Source organism: Notamacropus eugenii, chromosome 1, assembly GCF_028372415.1.
Source record: "Notamacropus eugenii isolate mMacEug1 chromosome 1, mMacEug1.pri_v2, whole genome shotgun sequence".
Taxonomy (NCBI): Eukaryota; Metazoa; Chordata; class Mammalia; order Diprotodontia; family Macropodidae; genus Notamacropus; species Notamacropus eugenii.
Window position 1 is genome coordinate 437,570,199 of NC_092872.1, and position 25,381 is coordinate 437,595,579.

The 25,381-nt window shown below is 38.7% G+C and overlaps 1 long non-coding RNA gene across 1 annotated transcript in view; it reads left to right on the forward strand.

Moving 5' to 3' along the window:
- Positions 1–10,290: 10,290 nt before the first annotated feature.
- Positions 10,291–25,381, forward strand: part of LOC140519067 (uncharacterized) — a 35,882-nt gene continuing 20,791 nt past the window's right edge. Inside the window, exon 1 of the long non-coding RNA XR_011972090.1 lies at positions 10,291–10,637. This is a non-coding gene — a long non-coding RNA (uncharacterized lncRNA). The remainder of the gene's footprint in view (positions 10,638–25,381) is intronic.

Below are 25,381 nucleotides of genomic sequence, written 5' to 3' on the forward strand. Positions count from 1 at the left end.
CCTTCAGTGGAAGTTCTCAAATAACTCCTTCTCACTGGAGTCCAATGTTTGAAGTGTTATTGAGGCTGTCGATGAGGGCAGTAATAGGACTGATGAACCCACTGATCATGCTAATGATGCCCACCTTTGCAAATTGCTTTATAGTTTACAAAGTACTTTCCTCATAACTCCATGAGGAAGGTGATATGTATTTTCTTTTTTCTTTTGAGGCAATCAGGGCTAAATGACTTGCTTAGAGTTGCACAGCTATTAAATGTCTAAGAATGGATTAGGTCCTTCTGATTCCAGGGCTGGTGTGCTATTCATTGTGCCATCTAGCTGCCCCCAGCAATATACACCTTAATTTTACAGATGAAGAAACAGAGACCCAGAGAGATGAAGTGTCTTGCCTTTTGTAAATTGTGACACTGTGGATGAGTCCTGGATTTGGAGCCATTCCACCCTATATTTTTTATCAGATATTTGTTGTTTATTCAGTATTTAGGGTTAATATGATACTTGAGGAATTAGATGCTTTGTTATACATATACAGATCTATTTATATAATATGGAAATTTGCAACTATTGAGATATATATATATATATATATATATATATATATACACACAAAATCAGGTCCTCTGGAAAGGTGATGTGTGGGACCATGCCTCAATGCCCTAATGGAGGGGAGTACAAAGGTGCATCAATGCATCAATAAAGAATTACTACTGTATGGTGTTTTGTGTCCAGAAGTGTTGTCTTCTGGAGCTAAGGAAACATGCAGCACCTACATACAAAGCAGGTAGTTTATATACCTGTGGGGCACTGGCTCTGCTTGACATCAACCACTGAGACTATACAAGTCATATCTAGCATTATGTGCTAACTGAAACAGGGTTTTATTCCTCATTTCTAACTTTAGGAAGAAACTAGAGTGTGTTCACAGGTTTCACATTTCTGGTGTTTGGTCACTAATCAGAGGAAGGATTTGGCCTATTTGAAAAGCAGATCATACGTAACTCCTCAACCCTTGTCATGTTCTCTTGATGGCAGCACATTCAAAAGTTTTAAAATTGCAGCTGCTTCTGGATTCCCCAAAGAGTATCTGCACTCTTCTTTAAACAGCTCTCCTCCTCCAGATTCAGGTTGACCATCACCACATCTGAAATGCCATTCTGCCCCAAGACACATGGGACACTAAGGAAGACATCCTCATTAATGCCATATAGGCCCTTAATCATGGTGGAAACTGGATGCACTCTCGTAAGGTTCTTCATAGTGCTTTCTGCCAGATCTGCCATAGACAAGCCAATGCCCATGAAGTGTAGCCCTTCAGTTTGATTACCTCATAAGCACTTTCAACCACCTGGTTATGAACATCTTTCCAATCCTCTACGTCAGCTTCAGCATCAGCATATATCAGTTCCCAAAGAAGGATGAAAGTTCTTTAGAGAAACACCAGTAAGATTCACACACCGCTCCACACAGGAACATTGGAGTCTCCATGTTTCCCAAGAACTTATCCATCACAACTTGAAGAATGGACACCAAGTAACTCCCCCATTAGGTAACAGAAATGGGCAGAATACAGATCGAAACCTCTTGCAACAAACACAGTTTTTAGGAAAGCCACTTAGCTTCCAGTCCACATATGTCAAAATATCCACTGGATTGGAAACAATAAGCAGCTTGCAATTAGGGCTATATTTAACAATATTGGGAATGATGAATTCAAAGACATTCACATTATGCTAGACCAAATTAAGATGATTTTCTCCCTCCTGTTGATGTGCCCCAGCCATAACAATGACCAGTTTTGAGTTTGCAGTCACACTATAGTCTTTGCCAGAAACAATCTTTAGTGTTTTGAGGAAAAGGCTTCCATGTTGGAGATCCGTCATCCCTCCCTCTAATTTTTCTTCTATTACATCAACTAAGGCAAGTTCATCAGTCAATTGCTTTGTTAAGATATTAAGGCACATGCCATGCCAACTGCACCAACCCCAACAACAGTGATCTTGTTCATGGGAACCTGGTCTTCCTTTAGGACATTCAAGATAAACTAATCCTTAATAGTTGATGTCATTTTGGAGGGTGTCTGAGGGGTTAGCGAGGTTGCTGGTTAGACTGCGAAAGTTTTGAGTTCGATGTGAACTCCCAGGCTCCAGTACATCCTATTTTGAAATGAAACCTGTGCCACTTGATAACTGTGTGACTTAGGTATGTCTTGTACCTTTCTAACTCTTAGCTTCCCCTTCTACTAAATGAAAGTAATGCTACATATCCTACCTCTCTAACGAAGCTGTTGTGTTAAAAGTGCTTTATGATGGCTCAAAAGAATAGTCATAAGAAAGTATCCCTTTGCAAAAGTGGAATGTCCACAAGTGTTGTACATTGCACATATTTTCAGACTTCCATATATTGATCACTGATGCTAATTTTCCTCCTGTTTGATTTTAAAAATGCTACTTATTATGTTGGATGGTTCTCTGGGAAGGAAAAGAGGAGGAATGCTAAGAGATTCATGATGTAAAAGACAAAAGGCATTAATTTTTTAAGTGCTTTGTAAACCTGAAAGAACTTCAGAAATTTGAATTGCTATTGGTATAAATGGCACAGCCAGGACTAGACCCCTGTTTACCTCTCCAATTTGTTGTGAGAGTTAAGTGAGATAATGTATGTGGAGTGCTCTGCAAACTTTAAAGCATTGTGTAAATGTCAGCTAAGATTAGAGAAGTTGCAAAGAAAAAAAAAACCCTGCATTGGCAGAAGGAATTTCCTTACCTGGGAGTTAGTTTGCTATACCAATGAAAGCACAACTGCTGTTTCTATACCTATCTCTAGTACCAATGAGCTATTTCCAATGCACGCAGTAACATTAAGTGAGATTCCATGATAGAAGTAATCATAAATACTCTGTTTGATTTCCCTCTATTAATGCAAAGTGAGAGACAAAACAGGAAGATACAAGCTTGCTAAATGTGTTTGTCATTGTTCTAAACTCAGACTGCAAATTGAAAAACTAAGACTTCCCAGATGCTCCTATTTAAAGATTATGTTTTGAGGCCTACATTCATCCTCTGGTCATTGCATGGCTACAAAAATGAGGGCCAAAGGAAAAAAATGTTTTCTAATTGCTCATACGAGACATAAAAGGATTAAGAATGCCTACTGTCCAGTCTATAATATGTACTCCTAAGAATTCATCCATTTGTAGGTATATCTTGGACAGATGGCGAAATTTTCAATAAATTGGGCCCATAATGAAAGAGGAGGATGAGAGTAAGGTATATTTCATTTAAGAAAATATATTTATGATGATTCCAAACATCTCCATGAAATAATATTTATATTTTAGTACCAGTATTCTTTTAGAGGTGGTATATGATTATAAATCATGGAATATCTCAACATCCAAAGAATCAAAGGTGTGGATAAGCCATAGAGACAGCCAACAATAACAACAAGCTAATATTTATATAAAACACTTTAAGTTTTCCAAAATACTTGGCAAATATTATCTAACTTGATCCTTACAATAACTCTGAAAGATGGGCTATGCTATTTTCCCCATTTTACAAGTGAGGAAAGTAAGGTAGGCAGAGGTTAAGTGCCATAGTCAACTAGCATCTGAAACCAAGTTTGAATTCATGTCTTCCTGACTATGGGCACTACTGTGCCACCAAGCTGCCTAGTACAGAAATAGACAAGTGTTTACTAAAAGAATTATGCACAAGGCACTATAAAAAGCATCAGAGGGGATATGCAACTAGCCATTCTTGAAACCAGCCAAGGGGAAACATACAGACACTGTGTCACAGAGAGCTAATATTAATGAACAATATTAACAAAATGCCAAGAAACCTAGAAGAAGGCCTATGGGACATCAGATCTCTGAGTGGAAATGAGAAAGGAAGGGAGGATGAGAATTTGTTAGTGAATTGTGAACTGGGCCATTAGAGGGATTAGATTATACCTATCGCTATTCATGAGGTCACAGATTCTCAAATTTACTATCCAAGTAATTAAATGAAATAGAGATTGGGCCTGTGATATCATCTGTACTGGAGGCTTATAGTTCAGGAATCTCTTGCAATAAAGGTCAGCCTCTTCTTTTTTAACTTATGGACTTAGAAGTTTCCCAGGTCACAGATCACAAAGAGGCCAATATGTCTTACAGTCAAGACTTGGACCCAAGAATTAATGACTCCAAGGCTGACTCTATTGGTAATGCCACACTGCTTTTGCTATAACATAACATATAACATAACATAGCATAGCATAACATAACTAACATAACATAACATTACATTATATTACATATTTATATGAACATTACATTTAGGGAATTGCATAGTTTTAATGATGACTAGTACCAAACCCCATATTATTAACATAGATCTTTTTCTAGTCATTCTGAACTTAAATGAATTTTGGAATACCATAACTTCAAAAGAAGTAAAGTTGGAGGTGACCAAAAGGGTAATGGAAAGACACATGTCAGGTACAAGAAGGCAGAAGCATGTTTTCAATGATGACATACTTGCAAGAGGTAATGTTTGGAGAATCATTCAGGAAACATATGAAAGATAACTTGGAAAGACCAGGTATAGATAGGTTTGGTTTGCATTGTTGAAGGGGCTACAGGACCAGGATCACATATCCAAAGAAACATGGGTACAGCATTGGACTGTAGATGTAGAGTAAAAGGACCTTAGAGTCCCTCTATTCTAAATTCCTCCTTTTACAGGCAAGAAAACTGAGGCCCAGAGTGGTTAAAAGTATTTCTTGTCAAAAGTGACATTGATAATATCAGAAGTGAGAATTAAATCCTTGTCCTCACACTTCAAGATGAGTGCTCTTTCCATTTAATGAAGTTGTATGATTCAATTCAGTTCACTTCAGTTTAATTCAATTCAATATAAAACCTGAGTAGGATTTGAATAGCAGGAATGAGAACACATGGGGAAGTGTGGGAGAGGAATAGTATGCATAACAATAACAGAACTAGCATGGTCAAGGAGATCTGGGGTGCATACCCTCTCCTACCAAGGGTCCCCTAGCTTTGACCTGATAGATAAGGTTCATTCCTGAAGAAGCCTTGCCTCTAAAGAAAGGAATCATGCTCTTTATTCCTCTACCTCAGAATTCTGAGGAAAATTAGTTTAAATCTTAAAGTAAGCTTTCATGTCAAGTGTCTCTCAGAAAGGGAGTAGAAAGGTACTCAATGTACACTGTTGATATAGGATAGGTATTTATTACTTGTCACACATAGGAAATGCTTAAGAAACAAAAGACTCATAGTCATACCTTGACAAAGACTGAAACAGGCTATAGTAAGCCACAACTTCTATTATATTTTGCCAAAAAGTTGATATTTTAAACAGTAAAAAAATGTAGTGGGTTTAATGAACAGCCGCCATATCTTCAATTTAGCTCTGTACTGTCTGCATACATGCCTCAGGAAAAAGTATTTTCTGATAAGCCAGACCAAGAATTGGATACATCCTCCTGTTGGTGGCCAGCCTCTCTGAGAAGCATTGCAGGCACTATTCCTATATGTCAACAGACCAGGTCCTGGTTGTTGAACCCAGGACTTCTAAATTCCCACGGTAGCCACTTGCAAAATGTACTCCTCTGTTAATTAATATTGAGTCACTTATGTTCAAAGAAAGAAATAAAAAGCAGAAGACGCAAACCCAGGTCTTATGCCATGCTCAAATTTACATAAACCACATGTAGGCCTGCCGCATGTACGAGCACTGGCCATGGGTAGCATGGGTCCCCAGATAAGAGAGATATAGTTCTTGTCTTCTACAATAAGTTCTAAAGAAATAGTCCCATACCATACATTCTAGAGAAAAGAAGGAAAGACGGAGCAAAAGTTGTTTCTCTCTTTAGAGTCTACTGAGTAGGTGGCTCCTCCTGAGTCATACACCTTGCCTATCTCTGGGTGCTGCTGTTTACAACCATTTTTATCACAGCCAAGTCCCATCCTCTCTTTGGGCAGCTGTCAAATGAAGGGGTTAGAGTTTGGGAGGGCAGCAGCCTGGTTAAAGGAGAAAGGGTATGCTAGGAGAAAGGGGAGACAGCTTCACTTAGTAACTCATCAGGGCTCACTCTTAACACTATGATAATAATAGCCTACATCGAACCTCAGGATCACCTTGTCAGGTTAGTAGTAAAAGTATTATTATCCCTATTTTACAGATGAGGAAAAGTACAGCGGTGGGTGGATGGTCTAAGATTGACTTACACAGGCAGTAACAACAGAGACAAGATTTGGGTCCAGGTTTTGAACTCTAAGCCCAGTTCACATCTTATGGAAATACAGTACTTTTTTCTGAAAGAAGGATTATTTTTCTCCTCTAGTGATAATCTTACTCCTAAGGGTGGAGATCAGGAATGAGGGAGCTTAGAATTCTGTTTGTGATTTTTGCTTCTCAAAAATCTCTTTTTGTCTCCTTCTCTATCTTTCTCTCCCTCTATCTCTCCCTCTTTGTCTTTTGGTTTCTCTGTCTCTGTGTCTTTCTGTCTGCCTGTCCATATTTGTTTTCCTCTCTCCCACTTTAGAGAAGTCACATATAAAATAAATGGAGAGAGGAAAGAAGAGGATGTTTCCAGGCATGAATCAGATCCTAGACATTGACAAAGTCTTGCAAAATTGTCTGGTTCTCAGGATGTTTTAATTTCACATTTTCTTTTTGACTTCTTGGCAATTAATTCTTTCAGAACTCATTATCTACTAGCACCCCCAGACTACTTTCTTGCAATTGAATTTATATCCCTTTTCTGCTTTTCGCCATATGTAGGTATGTACATACGTCTGGTATCACTGTCTCCAGGTTTGAGGTTTGGGATTTGTTTGGTTTAGCTTTCCTATCATAAACAGTGTTTCCATTTGGCTGCAGTCCTCCAGGGGAGACCTATAAAATCTGACTCACGAAGAGACAGAGAGAGAGAGGGGAAAAAAATACAGGAAACGAAAGTAATATGGGGAGAAAATGAAAGAGATTTAGTACAGCTATCAACCGGCCGTTGTGCCGGCTTTAAGAGTCTGTTGAAACAACATAATAAAAGACAATAAAGGTAGGATTTATGGCCTACCTGGTGGAAATGGTTGATGTTTTGTATCCTGCACTCATACATCCCACCCCTATCTCTACTCCAGAAGGGGGCTCTGGTTTCCTGGGGTGCTGTCCCTCAAATCACTCAGAACACAAGGTAAGCAGGTGGTAGCACTGGAAGGGTCAAAGGCAGATTCAACAGTGGGCAGGTTAAAAATCCTCTTGCTCCTTGGTCTCTTTCCAGCCCTTGCTTGGCTCCTATGAGTCCCACAATTTATCGACCCAGCCTTGTGTCTTAAAAACTCCAATTTGTTCAGTTTGACTGGAAAATCTCTGAGTGATTCACCAAAATTCATGTGAGTCCCTTAGAACTTTCAGGGCAATGGCATTTTTCCACAAAGGGACTGAGGGAGTAGGTTCTCTTTAGCTCAACCTTTCAGCAGAAATGCCTTAAGTATGCATAAAGGGTAATCTAAACTAGGATAGAGGAATTTGCAAGAACCACAAGATAAGTATATCTTGGGACACAGGGACAATGTGGTGGGAGATGAAGGATAAAAAATTCATGAAATTGTGAGTCAAGCGATCTGGGTTCAAGTCCCTCCACTACTTTTACTGATGAGACCTTGGGGAATTCTCTTTCTTTCTCTTGACTTCAGTTTCCTCATCTAGAAAATTAAGAGAGTGAGTTTGATGCCTTCTAATTTTCTTTGTAGCTCTAAAATTATTTAGCTATTTCTCATGTTAGAACTGATCCCCATGACCTTTCTGCATGCCCCTAAAATGCAGATATTTGGCAGAATCTCAGTCAGTTAAAACAGAGGGTATATCTGGTTATTTCCTTGTTAGGTTTCATAAAATCAAAGATCTAACTGGAAAGGGTCTGAGAGGTCACCAAGTCCAACTCCCTCTTTTTAAAATTATGAAAACTGTGTCCCAGGGAATGTTGAATATCTTCCCAAAAGTTGGACAGATAAGGTTAGTATCGAGATTTGAACCCAAAGGTGCCTCACTCTAGAGCTAATGTACTTTTCTCTTGTATTCCACTCTTCATTCTTTATGTGGTGAGTAGCATGAATCTAGACTATGTGGAAAGTAAAATAAAGTGAAAATTTTGCCTAGTCCTGTGTTTATAATAGGTACCTCTGGCCCTTTGAGAATCTCCAAGTATGTTTAGAATATGTTGCCTTTTGAGACCAGCATTCTTAACACAGGGAACCGAGCAATTCTGCTCTTCTCTCCAAAATCTAAGGAGAAAGGCCAAGAGTGAGGCTGACAGGAAGATGGTAGTGATGGTAGTACTGAGATAGAGCTACTCTGGACAAGGCAAAGAAGCAGGATCTAAGAGACAGGGCCCCCTGCTGAGCTTTAAGCCTCAATTGGCATCAAATCCTCATTAGCAGAGTCAGAGATGCAGTAATAGGCTGAATAAATCCCTGTAAAGCCAGGACTAATGGTGTCTGCTGGAGCCAGAGCTGGAGCTTGCCATAAACAGTCCCAGGCGAAGCCTGGCCAAGGCTGCTCTAATTGTCAGAGCCCAATCAGAGGGGCCAGTGAGCATGAAATGACACATTAGTTAAGGGGTGTGAATGCCAGCCTCTCCTGGGATTTCGGGCTTGCCTCTGCACTGTCTCCAGCTCCATGTGTGTGGGTTCCAGGGAAGGAAAGAGGGGCCCTCTAAGCTTCTGGGGCTTCTCCTCAGGGAACCAAGTCTGGGTAATCCAAAGTCCTAATATCAGCAAATGGTTCCTGGGGTGGCTCTTAGAGATGCTGCTAGTCCCCACTGCATTCAGCTCTTTCTTGTCTTTCTTCTCTTATTTTTCCACTCTCCTTTCTTTCTTAATCTCCAACTCCTCTTTCTATTATCTCTCTTTCCTCTTTCCCCCTCTTAAGTTTTTTCTTCTCCATTTTTCCTTTCCTTTTTATATTCCTTTCTTCTTCCCATCTCTTCTAATTTTTCTCTTCCCCTTGTCTCCTTATTCTAATTTCTCATCTTCTTATAATTTCCTTCTCCCATTATCCCCCTATTTCTCCCTTTCCCCTTCATCTCATTCTATTTATCTTTTTATTTCTCCCATGGTCTATTCCCTCCTTTACTGAGCACTTCCCTATGGTGCAAAGAATACTACCATCCGCCAATTACTTTGACTCACAACAAACTTTGTGTATACCTCTACTTTTAACTCTCTGTGGACAAAGCCTGCCAATTTTAACTTTATAATATTCCACTTCTTTCCTATACCTCTCCCATCACCCTGGTATAGACCCTCATCACTTCATCCCCAGACTATATACAATAGCCTGCTGGTCAGTTTCCTTACCTCAAATCTCTCCCACTCCAATCCATCATCCACTCAGCTGTCAAATTAATATTCCTAAAATGCAGATCTGACCATGTCACCCTCTTATTCAATTAACTTCAGTGGTTCCCTATCACATCCAGGATCAAATATAAAATCCTCTCTTTGACTTTCAAAGTTCTTCATCATCTGGCTCCCTCCTTCATTTTCAGTCTTTTATCCTTTACTAACCCCCGCTTACTCTGTCATCCAGTGACACCTGTTTCCTTGTTGTTCCTCACATAAGACACTCCATCTCTCCTGAGTTTGGACATTTTCACTGGCAGTTCCCCATTCCTGGAATTTTCTCCCTACTCCTCTCTATCTCCAGGAATCCTTGACTTTCTTCAAATCCCAGCTAAAATTTCACCTTTTAGAACAAGTCTATTCTGATCTCCCTCAATCCTTATGCCTTCCCTCTATTGATTATCTCCTATTTATCAAGCATATATGTTATTTACATATGTTATGTAAGTTATTTACATACTGTCACCCTATAGATCTGTGAGCTCCCTGAGAGCAAGGGCTGTTTGTTTTTCCTTTTTGTTTTTTGCCTTCCTTGGTTCTCCACTGCTTAGCACCGTGCTTGACACGTAGGAGATGCTGAATAAATGCATATTTCTGACTATTCTAAATCTCACTTTGTTTCTTCTATCTTTTTTCTCCTCTTCTCCCCCTTCTCTTTTTATACCCCTTTCTTATCTTCTTATCCCTTTTTTATCCCCCTTTCATCCACTGCTTTCTTCTTCATCTTGTCCCCTCCCTTATCTGTTCTTTTTGCCATTTGTTATTATTTCTTTCTCCTTCGTCTTCCTCCTTTACTTCACTTTCCTGCTTCTCCTTCCCTTCTCCATCCTATTACATGCCTAGCACTGAGTATCCTGTGTACACACTACTAACTTACTGATAATTTTTTTAAAGACCATGAAGATGGATTAGACTGTTTTGCTTATCTAAAACAGAGAAATTATTTTTTTTCATCTAATCTAAACCCTTCATTTTATTGATAAGAAAACTTAGGCCCAAAGAGATGAAGTGAATTGATTGAGCTCACACAGTGGGTTAGTGGAAGAAGTAAGACTATCCCCGGTTCCCAATTCAGTATTCTCTCTATAGAGATGGTTTAAAGGAGAGGAAGCTTAGGGTGTGCTCACTGATAGAACTAATTCTCCTTCCTTTTTCCCCCACCTCCAGGCCCACATACCAGTCAGGATTCCAAGGAACAGGTGGAGGCCTCTCACCTAATGCTGAGGTAATTGAATTAAACAGCAAGTCTCAGGCCAGGGGTCTAGGGTGGCTGCTGAGAGACCCTCTGCACTCAGCAGAGGCAGACAAGGGTCTATATCAGCATTATGTACGTAAGTAATAGACTCCAACAGCCATTTCATTAACCACCTGGGAATAGTGCTAACTTTGTAAATGCAGGGGCAAGGATTAGATATAAATTATATGCTATATAAATCTAATGGAACATTCTGAATGAATTGCTACTTCCCTACTGGTTTCAGAGCTGGGCTTTAATTTGAGGAAAGAGATCAATCAGTTTTATAAAGTACATGAAATGTGCAGTGGGAAGAACGCTGGACTTGGAGATAGGCAAGATCTGGGTTCCCATCTCTGCTCTGTCACTTGATCAGTTATGTGACCTTGGGCCAGTCACTTAACCTCTATCAGCCCTATCTTCCTTTATCTGTAAAATAATGATACTTAAAATTCCTACCTCACAGGGTTGTTTCAAGGAATGCACTTCTCAAACATTCTGTTCACTTTACTTCACAATCAATATTCCCCTAGAACCAAAAAATCATTCCCTGGAGGATTGAACTCTTTCAATTCCCTAATTCCCCTCAGCCCCATCAGCCTCCCCCTGGGTTAAGATTGGTAAATGGCTTATATGTTGGCCACTTTATCAGGCCCCTTTTCTCTGTGGTGGTTTCTTTAACTCCTCTATCATTTTTGCCCCCTTCCCTCTCCCTCCTTGCTTTTCAGTTCAGAAATCATTTTCAGATCAACAGAGCCACTGGTCCTGAACGGGTGTGTCAATTTACTCTCTTCTAGGAATCCATTCACCGTCCCTATAATTTACCAACCCCAACACCCCACTCTACCTATTTATATTTATTTTTTCTCCCCCATTTAGAACACAGAGAGCAGAAACTGTTTGCTTTTACATCATAGGCTTATCACGCAGCAGATGCATAATAAATGTTCATTCATTCATTCATAAATGCATTGTTATTTCTGTTGTTATATCCACATTGTTTGTATCCAGCCCCTACTCTCTGATCACAGTGCTACCACCTTAATCAGATCTTTACTGAGTCATAACTCAGAATGAGGGAGGTAAAGATTTGGGTTGCCGTCTTTCTCTCTCCCCACCCACTCACTAAAAACAGCCCACTAATTGACTCATTAGGGAATCAAAGCAAGAGAGCAAGACAGAATCTCCATCTCTCTCTGTCTTTATGTGTATACATACACGTATACATACATATATACAAACACATATGTATAAACATAAGCTTTATATACACACACACACATACACACACACACACATATATAGATATAGATATAGATATGTAAGTATGTATACCTAGTTGTGGTTGTTGTTGTCGCTTGCCCTTCATTCTCAAAGAGGACCATGACATCAGGGAGGTGATGCCATGACATGTAAGTGAATTGGATTTGAGTGAGGGAGGACTCTACAAAGTCACCAGCTTCACTTTCTCCTCTGGAGTCATCTGAGTCCAATGGCAAGATACAGATCAGTATAGCTAGAGATGACCCTGCCTGGATATAGCAGGAGACCTTGGTCTTTTTAAACTAAGGTCTTTAACAGGTTTCACTTTGACTGGGGCAACACCCAATCAAGGGTTAAGGCTAAGTAAGAAATGAGTCCTATCTGGAGGGAGGTGAAAGCCCAAGGTTTTATAGAGAAAACAGTGAGGACACAATTTAACTGTGCTGAGAAAAGGGAAAATTTTTGGGAACAATTTGCCCTGGACAAAGCTCTAGAGAAGGCAACTGGAGGAAAGATGGCTAGAAGACCCAGACAATTGCCTTTAGTTAGTATTATTTGTACTGTGCAGCCACAGGGGACAGAGAAAGAGGGATGGATGGATGAAGTAAGACCTTTGTGATAGAAGGCAATTTATAAAAGAGATGCACATGGAAGAGCTTTACTTGTCAGTTTCTGGGAGGATTTGGAGGGAAGAGTGACTCACCAGAGATTCCAAGGAAGGAATATGAGACAGAAAGCAGAAGGGAGACAAAGGATCCATCAGTGAGGCAGAACTTTCAGGCAGAAGATACACCCCTTGGGAGAAGGGGAAGAACCTTATGGCATAATCATACTATGTAACCCCTGGAGTCAACTGGTGAGAGAGGCTGAGGTATCAGCAGATAGATCTGCTACCAACACCAAGCAACTGGGGCTTTGTATCAGGATACTTTCATTCTAAAGATGGAGGACTTCCTCACCATCTTATTCCCTTTTAGTACTTTCCCTTTTTCTGTACCTCAAAAATTTTATTTCTTCCCTACCTAATTTCCATTCCTCTTGTATAGTATAACTACATTATGCTATACTCCTTGAGAATATTCATAACTGGAAATTCTGCCATCTGGAACAAATTCATTCCTGAGGTTTTAGAAACAGAACCATTGTAGTACCTTGAGGCCATTATATACTGCCACCCTGATATTCCAGCATTTAAGTGATATGGGATCCTAGGCCAGGCAGTGTATCTGTGTCAGGTGGGTGCAGTTCAGTGCATGTGGCAGTGAGGAAAGTTGGACCCTTGTCAAAGGGGATTATAGCAATGGTAACTTTAGGGCTGATGGCCAAGCCTTGGTGAAGTCAAACTTTCTTCCCCCAAATTACTGACATGTCTGTTGGTCATGCTTCTTCTAGGTAATAAGTAGTCTTCTTCATCTTGTAGTACCCAGTACTCCAGGCTACATTATATCACCATGGAAAGGGAGAATTCTGTTCTGTCCCTTGTCCTTCCATGCCTTGGCACAGAGTCCTTGATACCTAGGTCTAATTAATTCTGATAAAGAGATCTGAGGAGAGATTACTGGCCATAACAGTTAAGAGATGGTTGGTAACCTTATAGAAAATAGTTTCAGCTGGATATAACCAAATTGCAAATGATTGATAAATAGCTAGTAGATGAGGCTATCCAGGTGATGAGTGAAGGTAATCCATGTTTTTTTTCCTTTTGCTTTGAAAAGGAAAAGAGATATAGAATGATATCATGGGGCATTTGGAACTTCAAATGATTTGTTTTTTAAGATGAGAGTTGGGCATATTCATAGGTGTTGGGGAAAGAATCAGTGATAAAAAAAAGATTGAAGGTAGGATAATGAAAGAAAATGATTCTACAGCTAAGATCCCAGAGGGGTTGGGAAAAAATGTTTACAGGATTAGAAGAGGAGGGGTTGGCTTTGGTAAAATGAAGAGCCACATGTTTATCAGAAATTGGAGCAAAAGAAGAGAGAATGTAGAATAGTGTTGAGCAGAAATGTTCTAGCTTGATGGTTAACATGGTTCCTTTTCTCAGAAAGGGCTTGGGGAGAAGATACTATAGGAAAAAAAAAACAGAAGAAAATGTTTAGAATAGCCACTGTGGTTTATGACTATTCACTCTGTTTTTCAGGAACTTTCAATGAGTTTCCCTTCCCTGTAGGACAAAATACAAATGGAGTCTAGGATTTTAAGGCCCTGCACAATCTATTTTCAACCTACTCATCCAGTCTTCTTCCTAATATTACTACTCCATATGTACTCTATCTTCCAGGCAAATTGACCTCTCAGCTTTTCCCCCATTCCATCCTGTTTGATTTGATTTTTGTGCATTTCCATGGTATTTCTGCCATGCCTGGAATATGTACCTTCCTTATCTCCTCCTCTTGTCCAAACTTTTAATGTTTTTTTGCTCAATTTTTCCTAGATTTTTGTTCCCTGCTTCTCCTTTGGCCCCATCACTTCTACATTTTCATATATGTTCTATCCCATTCACTCCCTACCTCAATTAAATTATAATCTGCCTTGAATACAGGTACTCTATTACCTTGGCTTATCTTTGTATCTTCAACACAGAGGATGATGCATTCTGCACAATACCTTTTAAAAAAAGTAAACGTTAAAGATGGTGGAGTAACAGCATGCACTTTCTAGAGGGCTACCCCCAAGCCCAGTCAAATATCTGGAAAAATGGCTCTAAACAAATTCTGGAGCTGCAGAATTCAGGGAATGATAGGGTGAAGCAAATCTCCAGCCCAAGACAGTCTGGAAGGTCACTGGAAAGTGTCTATCCTGGGAGCAGAGTGAAGACTAATATGGGCCATGAGTGCACAGAGGGGACCTGAGCAGGCCTTGGGAGGACTGAATCTCTCTGGAAACTGTGGAAGTTGTCAGACTTCAGGATCCCAAATGCTGAGGACAAATTGGAAGGTCAATGGGAAAAACCTGTAGGACCAGTGTGGGAGAGAGGAGTGGTCCAGCCCAAGTCCCAGGGCAGCAGAGGGGGAAGGGGACAGGGGAACCCATAGCAGCAGCAGAGTCAGAGGCAGCAGACTCCTTCTGGAGCTCTAGGCCTACAGATTGTGGGGGAATCCAGCAGCTGACAGTACACCCCCTGTCACCACTGGAAGTAGAGCTCTACCTCAACAAAGGGCTCAAAGGTCAAGTAAATGATGGGAAATGAGCAAAAACCGAAAAAAAAATCAGAATACAGAATCTTACTTTGGTGACAAGGAAGACCAAAACATGCAAATAGAAGACCACAAAATCAAAGTTCTTCCATCTAAAGTCTCCAAGAAAAGTATGAATTGGTCTCAGGTTATGGAAGAGCTCAAAAAGGATTTTGAAAATCAAGTTAGAGAAGTAAAGCAAAAATTAGGAAGAGTAATGAGAATGATGCAAGAAAACTATGAAAAACAAATCAACAAGTTGCTAAAGGTGACCCAAAAAATACTGAAGAAAATAACACTGTGAAAAATTAGAGTAACCCAAACGACAAAAGAGATCCAAAAAGTCAATGAAGAGAAGAATGCCCTAAAAAGTAGTATTTGCCAGATGGAAAAGGAGGTCCAAAAATTCACTGAAGAAAATAATTCTTTACAGATTAGAATGGAGCAGATGGAAGCTAATGACTTTATGAAAAATCAAGAAATGATAAAACAAAATCAAAGGAATGAAAAAATAGTAGACAATATGAAATATCTCATTGGAAAAACAATTGACCTGGAAAATAGATCCATGAGAGACAATTAAAAAATTGTGGGACTTCCTGAAAGCCATGATCAATAAAAAAGCCTGGACATCATCTTTCAAGAAATTATCAAGGAAAACTGTCCTCATATTCTAGAACCAGAGGGTAAAATAAAAATTGAAAGAATTCACCTATCACCTCCTGAAAGAGATCCCAAAAGGAAAACTCCTAGCAATATTGTAGTCAAATTTCAGAGCTCCCAGGTCAAGGAGAAAATATTGTAAGTAGCCAGAAAGAAACAATTCAAGTACTGTGGAAATACAATCAGTATAACACAAGATCTAGCAGCTTCTGTGTTAAGGGATCGAGGGGCTTGATATTCGAGAAGTCAAAGGAACTAGGATCAAAATCAAGAAACACCTTCCCAGCAAAACTGAGTATAATACTTCAGAGGACAAAGTATTCATTCAATGAAATAGAGGACTTTCAAGCATTCTTGATGAAAAGAGCAGAGCTGAATCGAAAATTTGACTTTCAAACACAAGAATCAAGAGAAGCATGGAAAGATAAACAGAAAAGAGAAATCATAAGGGACTTATTAAAGTTGAACTGTTTACATTCTTACGTGGAGAGATAATATTTATAACTCTTGAGGTTTTTCTCAGTCCTAGGGTAGTTGGAGGGATTACGTACATATAGACAGAGGGCACAGGGTGAGTTGAATAGGAAGGGATGATATCTAAAAAATAAAATTAAGGGGTGAGAGAGGAATATATTGGGAGGAGAAAGGGGAAAATTTTTTCTCACATAAAATAGGCAAGAAAAAGCTTTTTCAATAGAAGGGAAGAGAGGGGAGGTGAGAGGGAAAAAGCAAACCTTACTCTCTTCACATGTGGCTTGAGGATGGAATAACATGCATACTCAATATGCTATGAAAATCTATCTTACAGGAAAGTAGGGGAGAAGAGGATAAGCAGGGGTGGGGGATGATAGAAGGGAGGGCAAAGGGGAGGAGGGCATAATTAGAAGTAAATAATTTTGAGGAAGGATAGGGTCAAAAGGGAGAATAGAATAAATGGGGAGCAGGATAGGATGGAGAGAAATGTATTAGTTTTTTACAACATGACTTTTATTGAAGTCTTTTGCATAACTACTCATGTGTAACATAGAATTCCTTGACTTCTCAGTGGGGATGTGTGGAGAGGAAGGGAGAGAAGTTGGAACTCAAAGTTTTAAAAACAAATGTTGAAAAATTTTTTTTATGCAACTGGGAATTAAGATATATAGGAAATGTGGTACAGAAATCTATCTTGCTCTACAAAAAATAGAAGGGATAGGGATAAGAGAATGAGGGGTATAATAGATGGAAGGGCAGATTAGGGGAAGGGATAATCTGAATGCGTGCTGTATTGGGGTGGGTGGAGGGGAGAGATGGGAAGAAAATTTGGAACTCAAAATTTTGTGGAAATGAATTGTGAAAACTAAAAATAAATTAGAACTAAAAAATAAAAATAAATGTTAGTCGAGCTCAAATGAATACAGAAGTTGTAGCAAGGAGATTATCAGGAGAAACTCTCCCAAAAGTAACATTTCTTTCCTTTTCTTTGACATTAATTTTCTATAAGTCTGCTCAACCTTGAGCTCAGATCCCTATTTCTTGAAAGCCCCATCCCATCCCAGAACCTTATTATGAGAACAAATTTCACCTTATTCCTCTTCTCAGTCTCTAGCAGCCCTACAACATGGTGAGTTAGTAGAAACCAGGCTAGAAAGAGGTCAAAGACTATGCTGACTGGAAAAACAGAATTTAAAAAGTTTGATCTCAAATAAATGGAAACATGATGTGGTGAGAGAAACATATACCTCCACATACAAATAAATTGGTCTGATAGTGAACTGGCCTGGATTCTAGTCTAGGTTCTGGCACCAACTACGAATGGAATCTTAGGCAAGACACTCTTTTGTTGTCCTCAATTTCATCACTAATGAAAGTGGGCCAAAATAGCACTTTAAAATTTACAAAGTACTTTCATCATAGTATCTGTGTGAAGTAGATGGTACAAAGCATTGTCAATATATTTTTATAAATGTCACCCTGAAGAACAGAGGTGTTAAATGATTTAACCAGGATCATGCTACTAATATATATCAGAATAGCCTTCAAAGCTGGGCTTGGGATTTGACTCTTTGTCAAACTGCTTCTGAGTCTAGACCCCCTTTTAGTTTACACATGGTCTTCCAATTAAATAATATCTGTCATTTTGACTTCACATGGTTATTGTGAGGATCAAGTGACATACTGTGTCTGAAGGTGACTTAGAAAGCATAAAGCATTATACAAATGTAAGAATACATTATCATGATTTATTAGGGAAGATCTGAATATCAGTCTCTTTGGTCACTGTCTCAGAGGATAACTTCTGTCCTGTTATTCAGAATATTCCTTGGTGTCCCATTTGAAATGAGGAAAATATATTGGATAGATCAGTGATTCGACTCAGGAAAGCATCATTGTTTTTCCAAACCACCAAGAATCCACAACAATTTCCTGTGAGAAGGGAGTTTGTTTGTTTGTTTCTTACTGAAGACCTTGGCATCCCAAGATAGGAGAGGATCATGAGTGCTATGGCTGGAATCTAGTAACTTAGTAGAAAGGCTGCGAATCCAGGAGGGAGGAAGACATGATAGTGAATGGTACCTACAACTGATTAGTCTGAATTTTGGAAATGGCTAGTTCAAAACCAAAAGACCCAAGAAGAACTGCTTAAATACAATGGGCACAACCATAATGAACTTGAAATTCTAAAATGAGGTAAGTTCAATATTCTTTAAATTACTTTCTAGATATTTGTCCCTGGACAAGCCACTTAATCTTTCTGTTCCTCAGTTTCCTCATATTTCTTTCCTTCCTTTCTTCCTTCCATTCTTTTTTCCTTCTTCCTTTCCTCTATCTCCATCTCTGTGTCTCTGTCTGTCCCTGTCTTTCTGTCTGTCCATCTATCTCTGTCTTTCTCTCTCTCTGTCTCTGAATCTCTCTCTCTCTCTCTCTCTCTCTCTCTCTCTCTCTCTCTCTCTCTCTCTCTCTCTCTCTCTGTCTTTCTGTTTCTCTGTCTCTCTCTGTCTCTGTCTCTGTCTCTCTTTCTCTGTCTTTCTCTGTCTCTCTCTGCCCCCTGCTGAACCAAGGGAAGGGAATTCTCTAGAGATGGTAGAGTGTACTGGTGGTAGCAGAAAGACAGATATTGATCTAGGACTAAATCTCAAGTTCACTACCAGAACCAATTAACAGAAACATTGCTGCTAGTCACACTGAGAACTCTGGTAATAGCATTTAAGAGTTCTTTCCCAATCCCTATGAAATTACTTTGTATATGTTTTGAATGTATGTACCTTTTTACATATTGTACCCTTCTAGTCAGCTCTCCCTTCCTCAAAACAAAGTCAAGTGCAAGTCATGTCATCATTTCTCTGATGGCATGATCTTCTTCGGCAATGAAGGATAAACACACACACCCTCCCAGTAAAATATGAGCCACTTGAGGGGAAGAAAAGAGTTATTGATGCTAATGATGATGATGAACCAGGACCTGGCATAGGTATTTAAACATCTTAGGTACTTATATAAATGTTTGGTGAATTAAATTAATTAAATGTGTATGTGTATTCTTGCTCATGACTTTTTTCTTTCTTTTGTGAATATACTCAGAGATCAAACTAAATGATGGAGGAAACTGATCTCTCATTAGCCTCTACTCAGAAAACTTCATCTAAAAGAGATCAAACAGTCTTTGGATTCAGTGCTAGTTTTAGAGTCCCAGCATGTCAGGGCATCCAGAAGGATCTCCTCTGCGCACAACAGCAGCTCCCATGATCTGCACTACCCCTACCCCTCACATAAAAGCTGACTATAAAAAACGGTTCCTAAGTATTGAAAAAAATATATATACATATATATACACATACATGTATATACATACATACATACATACAAACAATCATATCAATCATATGAATCTTAGAGTGGTAGAGTTGGAAAAGACCTTAGATCAGTATCTAGTTCTGTGTCATTCATTTTATAGTTCAGAGCACTGAGTGGCAGAGAAACAATATGTTTTGCCCTTGTTCATGATGATAGTGACCTAGCTAAGTCAAGATCACACATTTCCTCATATTGTAGAATTATAGAAAATAGAATACTACAGTTTGACATACAATATTGCCTTAGGACATACAGTGTTAGCACTGCAAGCTAACTTACAACAAGAATTGTTTTAAAGTTGATAGGAACGTTAGAGTTTGTCTATTCTAGTGATTTCATTGGACAGATCTCAAAACTGAGCCCCCAGATACAGCTTGCCCAAGGTCAAAGAGCTGCCTCAAATGGGAAAAGCTATGAGCTCCAAAATGCTGTGATTCTATAAGCTTCAGAGAAGTTCATATTGGATTTTTCTGGAAACTTTCAAAAAGCTTGGGTCAATTGAAAGAAACTAGATGCTGCTTTTGGGAAGTACCAGGCTAAAAATAAAGGTGGTTTTCCTGGATGAAGCATTATTTTTGATGTTGCTATTTCTGACCTGCAAAGAGCTATCACTTTTCCCGATTTTGCCTCCTCCTTATGATAAAGAGAAAGGTTTCTGTCTAAAGTAATAGCTTCCAATCTTTTTTTCTTGCTGAGTAACAATCTTTGACTATTCATCAGTCACTTTTCCTGGTGTTCCCCCCCCCCCCCAAGTCGTGCCATACCCTTCCACTGAGGCTTGGAATTTTACAAGTTTTGCTGCTCCATTTAATTTTGAGTTTGGAATCATAGGAACACAGATTTAAAACTGTAAGTCACCTTAGTGTTCAACTAATCCAACTTCTGCATTTTCTACTTGACTGTCAAGAGAAATTATGTGACCTACTCGAGGTCACATAGGCAGCAAATAGTATAGCCAGTATTTGAACTCAGGCTCTCTGAGTATCTAAACTGTACTCAGATGGGGTCATATTTCAGACTGCTGTCAGTCACAGAATCACAAACTTTGGAGATGGATGAACACAAGAGATAAATTTCTTCAATTGCTTCATTTTAAGTGTTATCTATGACCTGGGGAACTCAGGACGCTGAGACTGTATGGAATGGACTTGGGTTCAATTCTAGGTTCTAACCACAAATGTTTCAGTTTCTATTTTTGGTTCATTGCTCCTATCCCAGATTAAAATTCTAACAAAATCTGAGAAAAGACAAGTTGTGTGTCTAAGATGCCCCCAGTGCAGATAATCGGGTCACAGCTGCCATATAAATATTCGTTGTATGGTGTGAGCAGAAAGTATAGAATAGATTTTACTTTCTTTCCCCCCAAAAAATGCATGAAACCTGAATGGCTCATTGGAGCACATGGACAAATATAGAAAGATAAAGCAATTGTAGAATCCATTAAACTTCCCCATGAGTATAGAGATACTGAAAGAACTAATGAACCATTATTCCTCATTCACTTCAGATAGATGTCTTTTAAGCAGTAAAATAGATTGCTAGATTTGGAGTCAGAGGACTTGAGGTCAAATCTGGCCTATGACACTAAATTAGTTATGTGGTGTTGGGCAAGTTATTTCACTAGTATTGAACTCAGTTTCTTCATCTATTAAATGGGGAAGTTAGACTATCTGGTCTGTACATCCCATCGAGCTCTAAAGTTGTGAAACTATGAACAGTATCAATGTGGCAATTGCAGGGCTGGCAAATTTTCAGTCTTTTGTACTCCCATGGCAAGATTTCAGTATTTCAATTCCAGGGTCATTGGAAGTTTTGGTTTTCTTCCTTCTACAAATAACATATTGCTAAGGAAATATTCTCCCTCTAAGAGGCAAGTGCCATTCTCTCGAGGTCTAGAATTATCATTCTCTTAGGAACTCTTGAACTTTCTTGGGGGAAAGCAAACAAAACCATCAAAAGATACTCAATATTCTTTTTTTTTTCAGACATAAGATGCTTTAATTCTGAACATTGTAAATATCAATAGCTATAACCAACATAAACTAATACTTTTGGGGGGGAGGGATCCTCAATACTTTTTTTTTACTTTTCTTCATTATATTTATTTAGCATTTTATTTTTCCCCAGTTACATGTTAAAACAATTTTTAACATTTGTTGTTTTTATTAAACTTTGGATATTCAACATTCTTAGGGGTTTGTTTTATATTTATTTATTTGGCTATTCATTCATTCATTCATTTGTTTATTTATCTTCAATCTGGGCTCAGAAAAAGAAACAAAAAAGCAAAAGGTAGCCAGAAATTTGAAATCCATGAATTCCTTTCTCAGGTTCACCTGAGCAGACACTCTTTACTTGTCATATGCTTTTCTTGCAAGTCAACCTTTTTTGCTGTTGTTGTTGTCATTGTTCCTCATGGTGGCAAGGGTTGGCGGAGGATGGGAGGGCAGAGGAAGAGAGAAAGAAAACTTATTGCTCAATGGTCTGAGAGTTCAAGGGAGAGAAAGTATGAAGTGGGCAGGGGTGGAGGCCAGGCCATATCATAACACATTATTTTAGACATATAGAAAGGACGTTTTCTCCAATCAGTCCATTTCTACTCCTTCCCCTGCCCCTTTTGTGGGAAATCATCCTGGAGGTAGCTCCTGTTCACATACCACAAGGGACCATTGAGACCGTCCAGTGTCTATTTAGCAAGGGGCTAAGTTCACATGTTTGCCTCTGCTGAAATGACTTTCTTAGCAAAGGTCCATGCTTTATTAATCTGATCAAGCTGATTCAAGAAATTTATCAGATTTATCAGAGACTACTTTAGTCACCTCTGTCATTTATAGCTAAAGCAATGAAGGCTCATAAATGGAAAGTGATTCACCTAAAGTCACATTTTTAGTTTATAGCAAAGCCCAAACTAATATGCTTCAGAGTATGAATGAAGCCTTTGAGGATGGCAGATAAAGAAGAAAATGAGCAGGAGAGCAGTGGGTACATGAGCATGAAAGATGATGGAAGGTCTTTCCCTAAAAAAGGGTAGGGAAGGGAACAAGGAGTCTTATATGCCCACATGACAAACTTTGCCAACTTCATAATTTTCTCAGGGATTAGTTGGTCTCCTTTTCTTTCTAACAAACCATTTTCTTTGAATTTCCTAAAGTATTACATTAGAAAATTCACTTTGCTGTGACTTAGAAGGCATGGGTTCTAAAAGGAATCCTGTCAAACTTTCTGTGGGGCATTTGACAAGTCATTTCACCTGTGAAGTTCTTAGATTTCTGATTTTCAATATAAAACTGGGTATGCATAAGTCCCTTCAAAACTCTGGCATTTTTCTCAAATATACTATTTTCTAGCTTCTCTTCCAGCTGTTCTAGGTACTAGTTCTATCATTCTACGTGTCTGTGAAGATTGCTTTTCTCTAATTTCTCTTGCATGAATTTGTTTGGTTAATGGTCTTTATGGTAAAAGATACATTATTCACTGACATTTTTGGTGGAGGGAGTTTGTAAAAGTGATGGAATATCCAGAGAAGAGCAGCCAGAGAATCATTAAAAAGATAATGTTGATTCACTTTTAAAATAATTAATTAACTTTTAGTTTTCAACATTCATTTTCACAAGACCTTGAGGTCCAAATTTTCTGTCCCTCTCTCCCCTCCACTCACCCCAAGAGGGCATGCATTTTGATTATCCCTTTCTCTAGTCTGCCCTCCCTTCCATAACCCCACCCCACCCCTCTCTTATCCCCTTCCCCCTTATTTTCTTTTATGGCAATATAGATTTCTATACTCCATTGCCTGTATATCCTATATTCCAGTTGCATGTAAAAACAATTTTTAACATTTGTTTTTAAAACTTTGAGTTCCAAATTCTCCCTTTCTCCTCACCCACTCTCACTGAGAAGGCAAACAATTCAATATAGGTTATACATGTGTAGTTGTGCAAAACTCTTCCATAATAGTCATGTTGTGAAACACTAACTATATTTCCCTCTATCCTATTCCACGCCCCCCCCATTCATTCTCTTCTCTCCTATGACCCTGTACATTTTCAAAAGCGTTTGCTTTTGACTACCTCCTCATTAATCTGTCCTGTCTTCTATCATCCTCCTGCCCCTTATTCCCTTTACCCCTACTTTCCTGTAGGGTAAGATACACAATTGAGCTTGTATGTTATTCACTCCTTAAGTCAAACCTAAGGAGAGTAAGGATTCACACATTCTCTCTTACATCCTCCCTCTTCCCCTCCATTGTAAAAGCTTTTTCTTTGTCTCCTGAACATGAGATTATTTACCCCATTCTAATTCTCCCTTTCTCCTTCCCCCAATACATTCTTCTCCATCCTCTAAATTTTAATTTTTAGATATCATCCCTTCAAATTCAACTTACCCTGTGCCCTCTATGTGTGTGTATGCATATACATATGCATATTATATATGTATATGTGTGTATATGTATATATATATATATATAGTATATATGTATATATTCCCTTCAACCACCCTAAATTGAGAAAGGTCTCATGAGTTACAAATATCATCTTTCCATGCAGGTATATAAACAGTTCAACTTTAACAAGTCCCTTAGGATTTCACTTTCCTGTTTACCTTTTCATGCTTCTCTCCAATAATATATTTGAAAATCATATTTTCTATTCAGCTCTTGTCTTTTAATAAAAAATGCTTCAAAGTCCTCTATTTCACTGAATATCCAATTTTCCCCAAGAAGTATTATGCTTAGTTTTGCTGGATAGGTAATTCTTGGTTTTATTTTATTTTCAGTGTTCTACAATTACTACCATATACCTTAGATTTTTTTCCCTACCTCCCCCTCCTTCCTCCCTCCATACCCCCTCCATCCCTGAGATGGCATACAATTTTATATAGGTTTTACACATACATTCCTATTAAATACATTTTCACCATAGTCACATTGCATAGAAGAATTAAAATGAACGGGTGAAATCATATAACAAACAAAAACATAATACAAAAAAAGATGATCTGTGATTGAATTTCATAGTTCTTTCTCTGGATGTGGAAGGCATCTTGCCTCAAAAGACCATTGGGAATATTTTATGCCCTTGCATTGCAATGAAGTCCTAAGTCTACCAGAAAAAATACTCGCACACTGTGGTTGTTGCTGTGTACAAAGTTCTCCTAGTTCTGCTCCTTTCACTCAGCCTCAGATCACATAAATCTTTCCACGCCTCTTTGAAGTTTTCCTCTCCATCATTTCTTATCGCACAATAGTATTCCATTGCATTCATATACCATAATTTATTCAGCCATTCCTCAACTGATGGACATCCCCTTGATTTCCAGTTTTTGGCCATCGCAAAGAGTGCTGCCATACATATTTTTGTATGTGTGGGACTCTTTCCCATTTTTATGATCTCTTGAGGATACAGTCCTAGAAGTAGTATTGCTGGGTCAATGGGTATGTATATTTTTGTAGCCTTTTGGGCATAGTTCCAAATTGCCCTCCAGAATGGTTAGATCAGCTCACAGCTCCACCAACAGTGTATTAGTGTTCTGATTCTCCCACATCTTCTCCAACATTTACCATCTTCCTATTTTGTCATGTTAGCCAGTCTGATAGGTGTGTTGTGATATCTCAGAGTTGTTTTGATTTGCATGTCTCTAATCAATAGTGATTTAGAACATTTTTCATATGACTGTAGGTATCTAATTTCTTCCTCTGAAAACTGCCTATTCATATCCTTTGATCATTTATCAACAGGGGAATGATTTGCATTCTTGTACATTTCACTCAGTTCTCTATATATTTTAGAAATGAGGCTTTTA